We start from the raw sequence: 14,126 nt of genomic DNA, 5'->3' as shown, positions 1-14,126 counted from the left end.
ATTTACTGATAAGTCATAATTTAGCGATCCTCAGATTCAGTTATGCAACCCCATATGCCATCACAACCTACAGTGTAAGAAGCTTTCCAGTAGATCATCTAACAGGTCTCTTGCAAGCCTAGTAATGGTTATTAAGGAGTGGTAGAGGATGGGGGAAAAGGAGTGTTTTGCTTATGAATACATAACTACAGCAGTGGAGTTTTAGATAGGTATCTGGTTCTTTTCAACAACAAATTTTCTCCCATTTACAAAATAAAGCCAGAACAAACTTTTTAGAGGACCTGAAATATTTATAAAAGTGCTTTTAGACTTTCTTTAGGAAAGCCAGGCCAGAAGATGACATATACAAATAAAAACAAGGAAACTATGATCTAAGTGACGTGACCTCAGAGCTCTTTAATACTAATGCCTTAGATTTATACTACATACCTCAGTTTGGCTAAGATGATAGGAAAAGATAATGATGAATATTGGAGAGGATGTGGGAAAACTGGGATACTAATGCTGCATTGTTGGTGGAGTTATGAAGTGATCCAACCTTTCTGGAGAGCAGTTTGGAACTATGCCCCCCCAAAACTGTGCATACCCTTTGATTCAGTAGTGTCACTATTAGATCTGTATCCCAAAGAGATCTTAAAAGAAGGAAAAGAGCCCACAGGTGTAAAACTGTTTGTAGTAAGGAATTAGAAATTCAATCAAAGCTCATCAGTTGGGGAATGTTTGAATAAGTTATAATATAAGAAAGTAATGATGAGCAGGCAAGTTTTAGAAAAAATCTGGAAAGACATATATGAACTGATACTGAGTGAAGTGAGCAGAGCCAGAGGAGAACATTGTACATAATACAGCAAGATTATGTCATACAACTGTGATGGACTTGGCTCTTCTCAGTAATGCAGTGATTTGACATAATTCCAATAGACTTAAAATGGAAAATGACATCTGCATCCAGAGAGAGAGAACTGTGGATTCTTGAATGTGGACCAAAGCTTAGTATTTTTACCTTGTTTGTTTGCTTTTTCTTTCTTGTGTTTTTTTTTCCCCTTTTGGTCTGATTTTTCTTACACAATATTATCAAATATGGTAATATGTTTTGAAAAATAACTTTATATTTTCTATTAGATACTTTCATTTTTATCTTATTTAATCATCATATCCACCCAAGTGAGATAGTCATGGCAGGTATTATTATCCTCATTTTGTAAATGAATGATACATAGAAGGATAACTAACTTGATTCAAATCCCAGAACTAGTCTTTTGATTCTTAGTCTAGTTGTTCATTAATTATACTTTATAATACTTTAAATATACTTTCTTTTATTATCCTTTCATGCAGGGGAATCAGAAATAAGGAGATCCAGAATCTATAATTTGTGGAGTGAGCTACCTTGAATTCTTAGGCTACACTCTTGGCATCACAAAGTGGCTAATGTAGTACTGATTTTTATTGAAGGAATTTTATGATAAAAGACAAAGCATTCGTTTTACTAGTATAAGGATACTTTTTTCATTTCAAAAAAGCCTTAGACAAGTTTGAAGGCTATTTCTATTTCCTTCATCCTTTTTATTTTTTACTATTGCAATATACATGGACTTAATTGTTTTAAAATTAATCTTTGGAGCTAAGATTTATTGGCCTATTGAATGTTACTTATTGAAAGTAGATTGGAATAAATAAAATCTTTGATCATCTTCTCTCAATCAAGATTTGGTGTTTATTCCAATTAGATCTGTTATTTGATTGCTAGTAGGCCTCAATCTTGTATTTGAATGCTTTATTGTGCAAAGCACTTTGCTTAGTGCTGCTGGTGATACAAAAAGACAAATAAAACAATCTCTACTCATAAGGAGCTCAAACTCTAATAGGAGAAGATAATACATATTAGAAGCTTCAGCTACAAAATCAGATGTAAGAGCCCAGTAACCTTTAGGGCCTAGGACAAAGCAAATGGTCATACATTTTCTTCAATATCATTTCCTCTCTAATTAAAAACTATTATCTTTTTCTGATATTTTACCATTTGACAATGCAAAAAACTTTGGTAGTTGCAGAGTTTTCAGTGGTTATTGTTGCTAAAGAGACAGGAGGTGTAGTTGATGACCTGAGGCATACCTATAATGTTAAAAGGTGAGACTTACTGGTCTCCCTTATCAGGTCTCCATTATCTTGGAAATACATTTGTCTTGTTTTCAATGCCAAAGCCTTTCCTGTTTCTTGAAACCTGTTAAAAGCTTTCCCTTTTATAACACAGTCTTCAAGAACCCAGAGCTATCACCATGCCATAATCAAAAGAGGATTTTAGTGAGAGATTTGTTTAACATATGTTTTTAATATGCCCGCTTATATACTTATTGCCGGTTTTAGAGCATAAACATTTAATATTTGGCAACTAAGTTTATTTAAAATGTTTTTCAGTTATCACACAGTGTCACAAAGAAAAGTACTTAATTTTTTTGATGGTGTTAGTAGAATGGTGATATTGTTGAATTCCCTTAACTTTTCAAATCATGGCAATAAATATCATGGGGGAACATCCTTGTTGAACTATTTTTAAATGTGGTAAATCATCTTAATTGGGTGCATTTGCCTCCAGGAATCTTTGCTTCCTGTATTCTCTGACATTCTCACCAATAAAACTCGCTGCTATAGATTAAAGCTGTGAATATTATTCACTTCTTAATGTTATAGTTTCCCTTACAGTTAGATGATTATTACATAATATCTCGTGCATTTCTGTGAAATGAGAAATACATAGAATTCCACACGATGATATAACATTTCAACTATGGCTTCTACATAGCTCTTTTTGTATAGAGAATATAGCTGCAAATGTGTATGTCTACATAGTACAACAGATAATAACATTCAGTCTTTTCTAATGTGTCAAGTGGTTTTGGAAAGGTTGATGTCAGGACCTTGACAGAAGATGGAGGTTGAGTCTAAAAGAGAGAAAATATAAAGTGGAAAAATTGTCAGTAAGAGAAAAAAGGAATACATGCATTAGAGAATCATATTACAGGGCTTCTCTGTGAGTGTTCAGAGTGGAAGACAGAGCAAATGAATGTATGCTACTTTCTAGACAGAAGAAAGAAAGTGACAATGTGCTAGATTTAAGGGACAAGTGGCACAATATGAGTTGTATGAGTGACATGTTCTAGACAGACAAGGGAAGTATTGGGTTTAATGGCAAATGGTATAGAGAGGATGGTCGACGGGTCCTCTGTGGGGCAGTGGCTGTTAGTAATCTGTGGAAAATGTAAGGCAATTTTTTTTTTTTTGACAAAGCAGCATGGAAAAGGGAGAAACTAACCCAAGTACTCATATGACATGCGACTGACTAAAGGAAAAATATCTGGTTACAAAATGAAAGCTATAATTTGAAAAACTAAGTGGAATGTCCATGAAATCAAAAGTAGTGAAACTTGAAGCAGAGCATTTATTTCATTGATTTGTATGAGTCTGATAGCTTTGTTTCACTTTTTCCTCATTTTATAGAAAAATGATTTTAGCTTATCAGAAATAAATTTAAATGATGCAAAATAACTCAAGCATTTCTCTGATTCAAAAAAATTTCTTATTTAAAGGAATTGTTGTTCAGTCAACATCTATTCAATAAATACTAAGTACAGAGCCTTTTATGCAGTATTTAAGGGAAACAGAAGCACTATCCAAATACAATAAGTACTTCTGTGTATGAGAAGACAAAATGTTTAAAAAGCCAATCAAACTTTCTTATCCTAATACAATACAAACCATTGAAAATAAACCACATAGAAAGCATTCATAGTGGTACAACATGAATGTATTTCTCTGTTAAAACACCTGCTTATTTGAGGTTTGTCTTTCAATTAATATACATCATTTTATGTCAAAATACATTTTATGAAGAATTTTTATAAATGCCATCTTATGCCATCATTAGAAAAATCATGATTAGCTGAGGGTCTCTAATAAGTAGCACAGAGATTTTCATTATGGAAGTGGGGTGAAGTTCATATGTTTGCTGAATTGAATTAAAGGGACAAGAAAGTTTTCACATGGAGTCATTAACTTTGGAATCTCCTCTTTTATCTTTATCTCAGTTTATTGTTCTTCAGGATTCAATGTGTGGCCAATGTCTTTTAATATGGTCTTTTTCTGATAGGTAGTAATGGTCTTTAAAAAAACATCGTTGTTAGGTCTGTTTGTGATTTTAAAAATTTTACACTGTGCAATATTATAGAGGCCTATAATGGTGGGAAGTTTTTATAAATCCCATAAAACAATGAATAAATACTTGCAAGATGGCTTTTGTAGATGAGATAAAATGACTTAACAGAACATATTTATGGAGAATATAGCAAGCAACACATGGGAAGGGCTTTCAGAAGTGCTGACAATACTACTGAAGCAGATTACCTTAAAAGGAAACACATATGGTTCTGGTTTTTGCCTTCCTGCTCAGCTAAATCTATTTAGAGTCATAAGCTTGCAACCTGCTGAGTGGATACTATTTTATCCATGTATGGATTATGGAACTGAAGAGGAGACAGCTGATCATCCAAATATGAGCAAATTCCTTGATTTTCTTTTCCCTCAAGTAGGCCTGGGACCTGACATAAATTCTTTTATTTCCTTTATTGAATTATCTCCTATCTCCACTACTTCTGGGACTGACGTACTTCTTTGGACTTCTAGTATTTAGTATCCTTTCTGTATTATCATAAGGACGTGGTTAAAATAGGAAGGGGGAATACTTTAGCTTGATTAGATCTATAACTAAAACATAACCAGACTTTTGCCCAGAGATGCAAAATTTAGAAGACATCACTCACAATTGCAGTCTGTCAGGAACATAGAATCAATGGAGCTTAGCACTTCAAATAATTAGTTAAAATAAGAAACTATCAGATGCCAGGCTGAAGTGAGCTGTAGTGAACTCTTCCTCTATTCAGGTCTAGTTTCTACTTCTCTCTATCAAAATGAGAGTACATTTTATATTATTTTCTCCAGTCTCAGTTTTGGGTTCTTCAAGACCAAAATTTTGATTTTATGACTATGATCTTGATACTCACAGCTAACAATGTTCTCCCTCATCTAAACTTGAAGCACATTACTGACACTTTTTCATATTCATTTTTACGTAAATTTTGGCTAGAATTATTTACATAGTGGGTCATAACCTTGAGTATAGATAGCAATCTTCTTGAGGGAAAGAAATAAATATAATTTATCTTTGTATCTTTCTCTGCTCTTGAACTATCATTTGTGCATAGTTAACATTTATTAAACATATATAGCACATTGAATGAATGTCAGTCTGAAGATTTCTGTTAGCACAAAAAAAGTTTTAATTATTTGTTTGAAATAGTACTTTTGATATATGTTGACATCTAAATAAAGACTGGAATGTTCAAATTTTTAACAACATTCAATCAGTAAATATTTTATTTTTTTATTAAAGTTTTTTTTTTAATTTTTCAAAACATACGCATGGACAATTCTTCAACATTAACCCTTGCACAACCTTTGCAAAAACCTTCCAATTTTTCCTGCTTCACCCACGCCCTCCCCAAATAGCAAGTGGTCCAATATAAAACATGGTAGAAAAATATGCTAAATCCTATATATATGTATACATTTACTTATTTATTTATACAATTATTGTGCCACACAAGAAAAAAAGAGAACCAAAAAATACAAGCAAACAACAACAAAAAGAGTGTGAACCACACTCAGTTCCCACAGTCCTTTCTCTGGGTGTAGATGGTTCTTTTAATCTGCACAAGTGGAACTAGTTTGAATCATCTCATTGTTGAAGAGAGTCACCTCCATCAGAATTGATCATTGAATAATCTTGTTGTTGCCATGTATAATGATCTCCTGGTTCTGCTGATTTCATTCAGCATCAGTTCATGTAAGTCTCTCCAGGCCTCTCTAAAATCATCTGGCTGGTCATTTCTTTTCTTTTTTTTTTTTTTTTTAATTCATTTTTCCAAATTATCCCCTCCCTCCCTCCACTCCCTCCCCCCTATGGCAGGTAATCCCATATATTTTACATGTGTTACAATATAACCTAGATACAATATATGTGTGTAAATACCATTTTCTTGTTGCACATTAATTATTAGCTTCCAAAGGTATAAGTAACCTGGGTAGATAGATAGTAGTGCTAACAATTTACATTCACTTCCCAGTGTTCCTTCTCTGGGTGTAGTTATTTCTGTCCATCATTGATCAACTGGAAGTGAGTTGGATCTTCTTTATGTTGAAGATTTCCACTTCCATAGAATACATCCTCATACAGTATTGTTGTTGAAATGTATAGTGATCTTCTGGTTCTGCTCATTTCACTCAGCAACAGTTGATTTAAGTCTCTCCAAGCCTCTCTGTATTCCTCCTGCTGGTCATTTCTTACAGAGCAATAATATTCCATAACCTTCATATACCACAATTTACCCAACCATTCTCCAATTGATGGACATCCATTCAACTTCCAGTTTCTAGCTACAACAAAAAGAGCTGCCACAAACATTTTGGCACATACAGGTCCCTTTCCACTCTTTAGTATTTCTTTGGGATATAAGCCCAATAGCAACAATGCTGGGTCAAAGGGTATGCACAGTTTGATAACTTTTTGGGCATAGTTCCAAATTGCTCTCCAGAATGGTTGGATTCTTTCACAACTCCACCAACAATGTATCAGTGTCCCAGTTTTCCCACATCCCCTCCAACATTCATCATTATTTGTTCCTGTCATCATAGCCAATCTGACAGGTGTGTAGTGGTATCTCAGAGTTGTCTTAATTTGCATTTCTCTGATCAGTAGTGATTTGGAACACTCTTTCATATGAGTGGAAATAGTTTCAATTTCATCATCTGAGAATTGTCTGTTCATATCCCTTGACCATTTATCAATTGGAGAATGGTTTGGTTTCCTATAAATCAGGGTCAGTTCTCTATATATTTTGGAAATGAGACCTTTGTCAGAACCTTTACTTTTAAAAATATTTTCCCAATTTGTTACTTCCCTTCTAATCTTGTTTGCATTAGTATTGTTTGTACAGAAACTTTTTAGTTTGATGTAATCAAAATCTTCTATTTTGTGATCAATAATGATCTCTAGTTCTCCTCTGGTCATAAATTCCTTCCTCCTCCACAAGTCTGAGAGGTAGACTATCCTCTGTTCCTCTAATCTATTTATGATCTCATTCTTTATGCCTAAATCATGGACCCATTTTGATCTTATCTTGGTATATGGTGTTAAGTGTGGATCCATATCTAATTTCTGCCATACTAATTTCCAGTTTTCCCAACAGTTTCTTCCGAATAATGAATTTTTGTCCCTAATGTTGGTATCTTTGGGTTTGTCAAAGATTAGATTGCTATAGATGTACCCTTTTTTGTTCTTTGTATCTAATCTGTTCCACTGATCTACCGTTCTATTTCTTCTGGCTGGTCATTTCTTATGGAACAATAATATTCCATAACATTCATATACCACAACTTATTCAGCCATTCTCCAATTGGTTGGCATCCATTCAATTTCTACATTCAATGCTACTACAAAAAGAGCTGCCACAAACATTTTTGCACATGTGGGTCCCTTTCTCTCCTTTAAGATCTTTTTGGAATATAAGCCCAATGGAAACACTGCTGGATCAAAGAGTATGCACAGTTTGATAACTTTTTGAACATAGTTCTAAATTGCTTTCCAGAATTAAGTGCTTTCACAATTCTGCCAGCAATGTATCAATGCCTCACTTTTTCTACGCCCCCCCCCCAACATTCGTCATTATCTTTTCCTGTCATCTTAGCCAATCTGAGAGGTGTGTAGTGGTATCTCAAAGTTGTCTTAATTTGTATTTCTCTGATCAATAGTGATTTAAAGCATCTTTTCATATGACTAGAGATAGTATCAATTTCTTCATCTGAAAATTGTCTGTTCATATCCTTTGACCATTTATCAATTGGAAAATGGCTTGAATTCTTATAAATTTGAATCAATTATATATTTTAGGAATGAGGCCTTTATCAGATCCTTTGAATATAAACATGTTTTCCTAATTTATTGCTTCCCCTCTAATCTTGTCTGCATTAGTTTTATTTGTACAAAAGTTTTTTAACTTAATATAATCAAAATTATTTTGTGATCGATAATATCTAGTTCTTCTTTGGTCACAAATTCCTTCCTCCTCCACAGATATGAGAGGTAAACTATGCTATGTTCTTTGAATTTGTTTATAATATCATTCTTTATGATCATGAACCCATTTTGACCTTATCTTAATATATGGTGTTAGGTATGAGTTTATGCCTAGTTTCTGACATATTAGTTTCCAATTTTTCTAGCAGTTTTTGTCAAATACTGAGTTCTTATCCCAAAAGCTGGGGTCCTTAGGTTTCTCAAACACTAGATTGCTATAGTTATTTACTATTTTGTCCTGTGAATGTTACTATTCCACGGATTGGCTATTCTATTTCTTAGCCAGTACCAAATGGCTTTGATGACCACTGCTTTATAATATAGTTTTAGATCTGGTACAGGTAGGCCATCTTCATTTGTATTTTTTTCTCATTAATTCTCTTGAAATTCTTGATCTTGAAATTCTTCCAGATGAATTTTGTTGTTATTTTTTCTAGGTCAATAAAATAGTTTCTTGGGAGTTTGATTGGTATAGCACTAAATAAATAGATTAGTCTAGGTAGTATTATCATCTTTATTATATTTCCTTGACCTACCCAAAAGCACTTGATATTTTTCCACTTGTTTAGATCTGACTTATTTGTGGGGAAAGTGTTTTGAAGTTTTGCTCATATAGTTCCTGACTTTCCGTTATCAGATAGATTCCCAAATATTTTATTCTATCAACAATTATTTATTTATTTGGGGGGGGTTGATGTTTTAAATTTATTTATTTATTTATTTTTTACAAAAATTTTATGCACAGGTAATTTTTCAGCATTGACAATTGCAAAACTTTTTGTTCCAACTTTCCCCCTCCTTCCTCCCACCCCTTCCCCCAGATGGCAGGTTGACCAATACATGTTAAATATGTTAAAGTATAAGTTAAATGCAATATACATATACATAGCCATACAGTTATTTTGCTGTACAAAAAGAATCAAACTTTGAAGCAGTATACAATTAGCCTGTGAAGGAAATAAAAAATGTAGGCGGACAAAAATAGAGGGATTGGGAATTCTATGTATGATTCATAGTTCTTTTGCTGGGTGTAGGTGGTTCAGTTCATTACTGCTCTATTGGAACTGATTTAGTTCATCTCATTGTTGAAGATGGCCTCATCCATCAGAATTGATCATCATATAGTATTGTTGTTGAAGTATACAATGATCTCCTGGTCCTGCTCATTTCACTCAGCATCAGTTCATGTAAGTTCTCCAGGCCTCTCTGAAATCATCCTGTTGGTCATTTCTTACAGAACAATAATATTCCATAATATTCATATACCACAATTTATTCAGCCATTGTCCAATTGATGGGCATCCACTCTGTTTCCAGTTTCTGGCCACTACGAAGAGGGCTGCCACAAACATTCTTGCACATACAGGTCCCTTTCCCTTCTTTAATATCTCTTTGGGATATAAGCCCAGTAGTAATGCTGCTGGATCAAAGTATATGCACAATTTGATAGCTATTTGAGCATAGTTCCAAATTGCTCTCCAGAATGGCTGAATGTATTCACAATTCCACCAGCAATGTATCAATGTCCCTATTTTCCCACATCCCCTCCAACATTCTGTATTATCTTTCCCTGTTATTCTAGCCAATCTGACATGTGTGTAGTGATATCTCAGAGTTGTCTTAATTTGCATTTCTCTGATTAATAATGACTTGGAGCATCTTTTCATATGGCTAGAAATAGTTTAAATTTCTTCTTCTGAGAATTGTCTGTTCCTGTCCTTTGATCATTTATCAATTGGAGAATGGCTTGATTTCTTATAAATTAGAGTCAATTATATATTTTAGAAATGAGGCCTTTGTCAGAATCTTCGACTGTAAAAATGTTTTCCCAGTTTATTGCTTCCCTTCTAATCTTCTCTGCATTAGTTTTGTTTCAAAAACTTTTCAATTTGATATAATCAATTTTTTCTATTTTGTGATCAATAATGACCTCTAGTTCTTCTTTGGACATAAATTCACTCCTCTTCCACAGGTCTGAGAGGTAAACTATCCTATGATCCTCTAATTTTTTTATAATCTCATTCTTTATGCCTAGATCATGAACCTATTTTGACCTAATTGTGGTGTATGGTGTTAAGCGTGGGTCAATGCCTAGGTCCTACCATACTAATTTCCAATTTTCCCAGCAATTTTTGTCAAACAGTGAAACCCTGGGGTCTTTGGGTTTGTTAAACACTAGATTATTGAAGTTATTGGTTGTTTTGTCCTTTGAACCTAACCTATTCCACAAATCAACTAGTCAATTTCTTAGCCAATACCAAATGGTTTTGGTGACCGCTGCTTTATAATATAACTTTAGATCTGGTACAACTAGACCACCTTCATTTGATTTTTTTTTTTATTAATTCCCTTGAAATTCTTGACCTTTTGTTTTTCCATATGAACTTTTGTTATTTTTTCATTAAAATAGCTTTTTGGGAGTCTGATTGGTCCTGCTTAGTATAGCACTAAATAGATTACTTTAGGTACTACTGTCATCTTTATTATATTTGCTCATCGAATACAAGAGCATTTAATATTTTTCCAATTGGTTAGACCTGACCTTATTTGTGTGGAAAGTGTTTTGTAGTTTTGCTCATATGGTTCCTGACTTTCCCTTATCAGATAGATTTCCAAATATTTTAATCTATAGACATTTATTTTAAATGGAATTTCTTTCTGTTATTTTTTTTTAGAAAATATTTTTAAAGTTATTTTTGTACACCAGACACTGTCTAACTACTGGGCATACAAGGAAGGCAAAAATAGTCTCTCTTCTCAAGGAATTAAATTCTAATGGGAGAGAGAAAACATGTACACAAATAAGTATAAATAAGATACATATAGCACAGAAAAAATGTAATCTTAGAGGGAGAGGCAACCACAGTAGGGAAACTGAGAGAGGCCTCTGAAGAAAATGGCTCTTCATCTATGTCTTGGAGGAAACCAGGCATTCTAAAATATGGCAGTGAAGAAATAAAAAACTCCAGGAATGGGAAATGTAGAATTCTTTGTGGAGAATGGTTAAATAGGCTAGATTGACTAGATCCTAGAGTGAATAGAGCAAAATAAAAGTAAACAAACAGGAAAATTAGGAATGGTCTATTAAGTGCTTGAAAAACAAAACAGAGGCGTTTATATTTGATTCTAGAGGCAATGAGGAGCAACTGGAGTTTACTGAGAAGCTTTGTGAGAAAACCACATGAAACCAAGCCTCTGAACAGAATCTGGGGGAATGAAACCACTCTCCAGCTCCAGATAGATTGGAAAAATTTCAGGAAAGGTCAGTCTCATAGGGATGAAAACAATATTCAACCCATCTCAGAAAGTTTGGGAAAACCAGTGAGAGGGTATTAATCACAGCAAAGCAGCAGCTAAGACCTTCAGTCCTGGCTCAGTAGAGGAGCAGACCAGTAGGGCAGCTGCCAGTCCCAGCTCATAAGGCACACTCTGGGAAACTAGACTATTTCCTGAAAAGAGCAGGCAAAGCTACCTCCCACAAACACAAGGGGCCTTGAGCTCAAAGGCGAGGTTAGGAACTACCCAGAAAGCTTGGGACAACATCCCATTTAGCCCCAGGAGCAGAGCTCAACCATAAAAGTAAAAAAATAAACCAAATATCAAAAGAAGAAAAAAAAGAAAAAGAAAATGAGCAAAAAACAGAAAAGAATCCTGACCAGAGAAAGCTATTATCAGATCAAAACACAAACTTCGACAAAAAGAAAATATCCACAGAAGAAATATCAGAGTGAAATAAATTGGTCTCAAGCTCAAAGGGGTTTCTTGGAAATGCTCATAAAAAAAGATAAATAAGAGAGCTAAAAGTAAAACTGAGAAAAGAAATGAGAGGTATCCATGCAGAGTCACCAGTTTGGAAAAGGAAGGGAAAAAAAGTTTGTAGAAAACAACTCCTTAAGTCCAGAGTAGCTCTCTGGAGGACCTTAGAATTAACCTGAGTCCTTGGTCTTAGTGGAGTAGTAAAGGGAGGCAGAAGGGCCACATGGCTGGTCAAAGATGGAATCTGGAATCTGGTATCTTCTCTTGTGTCTGTGCCTGAGAACTGTGGCTGAATGAGAGTCTTCTGTGTGTGAGACTTCTTTTAAATACTCCAGAATGATTATGTCACTACATCAGTATTTGTAACCATACTGAGCATGTGCAACGGTAGACCATTATATCACCATGTTACCCTAAGTATATACCAACTACATTGATTCACATTAAGTATGTACTTAGAGAATCATTATCTCACATTGAATAAGTTCTCAACTATAAGCACCATGCTGACCTAGATTTAAGTACACCTTTTCAGATTTCTGGCCCTCTACACCTAAGCAGTAAAACTAACCAAATGGAAAAAGATATACAAAAACTAACTGAAGGAAATACATTAAAAATTAGAACAGAACAGGTGGAAGCTAATGACTGTTGGACAGCAAGAATCAAAGTAGAAAAAATGAAAAAAATGGAAGAAAATGTGAAATAGCACATTGAAAAAATAGCCAACATGGAAAATAGATCCAGAAGAGATAATTTAAAAATTATTGGCCTACTTGAAGGCCATAACCAAAAAAGAGCCTGGATAACCTTCTACAAGAGATCATTAAGGAAAATTACCCCAATATTCTAAAAACAGAAAAACTTATTGAAAGAATCCATGTATCACCTATGGACGGAGATTCCACAAGGAAAACCCCAAGGAACATTGTTGTGAGACTCCAAAACTATAATCTCAAGGGAAAAATACTGTAAGCTGCCAGACAAAAACAATGTAGATATCAAGGAGCAACAATCAGGATTACCCAGATCTAGTAGTTTCTACAATAAACGATCAGAGGGCTGGAATATCATATTCCAGAAAGGATTACAACCAGTAATTAATAGTCCAGTGAGATTCAGCATCATCTGTCAGGGAACAAGATGGAGCTTCAATGAAGTAAGAGACTTTCAATCATTTCTATTGAAAAAACTAGAACTAAATAGAAAATCTAATCTATAAATACAGGATTCAAATGAAGCATAGGAAGGTAAACAAGGAAAATTATGTATTATTTAAAGGTTAAACTGTTTACATCCCTAGATGGGAAAACTCAAAAATTTTTATCTTCACTGGGGCAGACAGAAAGGGGCATCACATGGACTGGGGGTATAGTTGTGCATGGACTCTGATGTGATGACATTATTAAAGGGTGGGAAAAGGTCGATACTGAAAAAAAAAAAAAAAGAGGAAAGGGGAGGTATAATGAGAAAATGAGGTTAGCATGAAGAGGTACAAAAGACCTATTACAATAAAGGGAAAGAAGAGAGGTAAGATGAGCATTGCCTGAAGCTTGATTTCATCAGTTTTGACTCTAAGAGGGAATAATTTAATCATTCACTGGGGTATAGAAATTTATAGTTATTTATTTAACTCTATTAAGAAGTAGGAGGAGAAAGAGAAAGGAAAGGGAAGGGGCTGGATAGAAGGGAGAGCAGAAAACCAGAAAAAAAGGTAAGAGAAAGGGGAAGAATTGATAGAAGATAAGGCTGTGGGTGGGGTGGGTGAAAAAAAAGACACTACTAAGAACAGGGTGGAAGAGAGAACAAAAGTATATACAGGAGAGCAAATAGTATGGAGGGAAATACAGAGTTGGTATTTATATCTGTGAATGGTAATGGGATGAACTCTCCCATAAAAGGAAAGCAAATAGCAGAGTGGACTAAAAAACAGAATCCTACAATATGTTATTTACAAGAAAAACATTTGACAGAGACATATACAAAGTAAAGGTAAAATGCTGGAACAGAATTTAGTCTGCTTTAGTTGAAGTAAAAAAAAAAGAAAAAGCCAGGGTAGCAATTCTGATCTCAGATAAAGCAAAAGTAAAATTAATCTTTTAAAAGAGATAAGGAAGGAAAGTATAAAAGGTACTGTAAATAATGAAGTAGGAATGATATTAAGTGTATATATACAAAGTTG

Source organism: Sminthopsis crassicaudata, chromosome 5, assembly GCF_048593235.1.
Source record: "Sminthopsis crassicaudata isolate SCR6 chromosome 5, ASM4859323v1, whole genome shotgun sequence".
Taxonomy (NCBI): Eukaryota; Metazoa; Chordata; class Mammalia; order Dasyuromorphia; family Dasyuridae; genus Sminthopsis; species Sminthopsis crassicaudata.
The sequence above is the reverse complement of the archived record's forward strand: the minus strand, read 5'-3'. Positions refer to the sequence as shown.